The sequence below is a fragment of the Phycodurus eques genome, chromosome 6 (assembly GCF_024500275.1).
Source record: "Phycodurus eques isolate BA_2022a chromosome 6, UOR_Pequ_1.1, whole genome shotgun sequence".
Lineage (NCBI taxonomy): Eukaryota > Metazoa > Chordata > Actinopteri > Syngnathiformes > Syngnathidae > Phycodurus > Phycodurus eques.
This window is the reverse complement of record NC_084530.1, coordinates 15,802,808-15,805,270: the sequence shown is the minus strand read 5'-3', so window position 1 is coordinate 15,805,270 and position 2,463 is coordinate 15,802,808. Positions and strand designations below refer to the sequence as shown.

At 39.1% G+C, this 2,463-nt stretch overlaps 1 long non-coding RNA gene across 1 annotated transcript; it reads left to right on the top strand.

Moving 5' to 3' along the window:
• The first annotated feature begins 201 nt into the window (after positions 1-201).
• LOC133404282 (uncharacterized) lies at positions 202-1,118 on the top strand. Its single transcript, XR_009768798.1, has 3 exons — positions 202-279; positions 382-432; positions 1,014-1,118. It is a non-coding gene; the product is annotated as an uncharacterized LOC133404282 (long non-coding RNA).
• Positions 1,119-2,463: the final 1,345 nt, after the last annotated feature.

Sequence of the window (2,463 nt, the reverse complement as noted above, 5' to 3'; positions counted from 1 at the left end):
CTTTAAAAGGATTGCACGCATATAATCTTGTTCTTTTCGAGAAGAGCCGAGTACATGAATCACCAGTTTTCGGAAAGGAACGGCTGAAGGACTGCAGGGCAAAGTTGAAATTAAAGAGTGACAACACAGAAGAGACACGTGAGAAGGGGAATTTCTCAACAACAATGAAAGAACCACTAATAACATTTCAGAACTTAAGGACAGATTCATTTTCAATTTACAGCCAGAGAGTCGAGAAATTGTTTTCATATTTCGCTGAGGCTTCTCCTACAGTCGAAGGTCGAGTCTTGCTCACTTTGCTTTTTATTTGTTGTGCTAGAGCAATCGAAACATTTTGAGAAGCTTACTTTGAGTTTATGGTTAAGATGGTTTATGTTTCAGAATCATCTCAAGATGTTTGAGGTTTTGTGGCCCCACCAACCGCGTCACAAGGTGCAGTTGTGAATTTTTTCTTATGTTGTGGTTCATGTGCATTTTAGCTGAGTGTTTATGGCATTCTTCTATGTCAAATATATAGACATATATTTTACTTGTTCTATTTAAAGTAAAAATAAAAAATCAATGTAGTGTGATTGTCATTGGAGTTCAGAGTGATGTTTTTACTGTGGAAATGTTGGAAGCAAAATAATAATAATAATACATCAAATCATAATGGAAAAAAACAGCTGTTGCACATGTGTTTAATGTAGTATTAACCAGAAGGTGAACTCTCACTCCTCTGGAGTGCATGTTTGGATCTTCCAGTTTATCCGGTTGCTGACGTGCACTTTAAAATAGTTTTCACACGTTTACAGAACAAATGTCATTAGCATACATTAGCGTACCTCTCAAGTGAAAGATGATGGTATTGCATTTAATCCATTGGCATGTCAATATGTGGAGGACCGTTGACCAGGGGTGCAACGCTGCAGCGTGACATGATGGATAAAATGAAAACTTTACGCTGCTCCACAGCTCTCATTGGTCAGCACTATGCTGATTAGAGTTCATTTTTCAAGGCCTATGTTTTTCAGCACTGGACTTGATCAACAGCAAATCACAGCAGGATATGCTCTCGGGTGGCCACTTGGCCATGGGCCTGACCCCTGGCTACGCCCGAGACAAACCGCTTCCAGAAGGCAATCTGTCATCTCATCAGGAGCATGCGCAGACTGTACAGGCCGTACGCAAAACTGCGCCACTGAGTTGTTTTAATTGGAGTTGGGTGCAGTCTGTATACTTGATGTAATTGTTCTGAGTTTATTTCATTGGGTTCATTATTGATTGATTGTTCTTCCATCATTTTATTCTCAGCATATGTAAATCAGTAAAGATTTTCAACTGTAAATTTTCATTCAAGATGTGGAATATTGTAAAGTGTGTTCTTTTGTTTTGAGCTGTGTAGTTGAATTGTTGGAGCATGGGAAAAGATAGAAGATCTCATAGGTTCACAGCTCGTAAACTTCTTTTTCACTGACTTTAATTATGTGTTACATTTCAATATTCTTTCTTGTATCATGTGTGTGTATGATGCCTCTGTCTTTACACACAGCCCTTGGTAGCTCGTGTTCTCCTTTTCTCGCTGACAACTCTTCTAGCTGCAAACACATGAACTCACACATGCAAACAATATGACTGTGCCCGCACACACATACACGTACATATACACGCGTGCACACAAAACCATACACAACCCACGAGAGAGCTCAAGCAACCAGAAGAAAAACAGTATTGGACGAGAGCAAGTTGAGATTTGACAATTGAAGAATGAAGAATAACTTTACGTATTTCAGGTTTCAAAATGTGAAGGAGTTAGGAGTTTACTACTACTTCAATCAGAAATTTGTTAGTGGATTTGTAGGGCTGTAATTGGAATGGATTAGATTAGACTACATTAGATTAGATTAGATTAGATTAGATTAGATTAGATTGTCATTACACGTGTCACAAGCACAAAATGCAGATTGCATCTAACCAAAAGTGCATGAGCAGAAATGAAATAGCATATACATTGTATACAGCGTGTAAGGTGAGGTTGTTGAAATAAACAAAAACGTTTGCAACTATGCAACAAAAAAACTACGGGATGTATGCCTGCAGTTGCGAAATGCTGAAAGGACTGGCAAGTTTTCAGTCTGACTTTGACATCCCCCCGTTTCAGGGGAGGTAGCCTTCAGTTTAAGAATGATGCCCTCCCCTCAATCAAAATAACAGCACATGATTTTGCAGAACACCAGCTCGAATTTGTCATATCGCACGGGATTTATTGAGACTGGACGAACACGGTATTATCTGAGTCAATATTAATGGCAGAGTAAGCAGTTTAGCATAGGAAATGAAGCATTGGCAAATTGGCAAAAAAGGCACACACTCGGTTATGCTGTACATGCGGCAAATGCATATTCCTCACGAACGGGGGCGCCTGTTAAAAGGCAAATAAATGGGTTTTCCAACAGTATTACATTTATTGTCAAAAAGCATTGT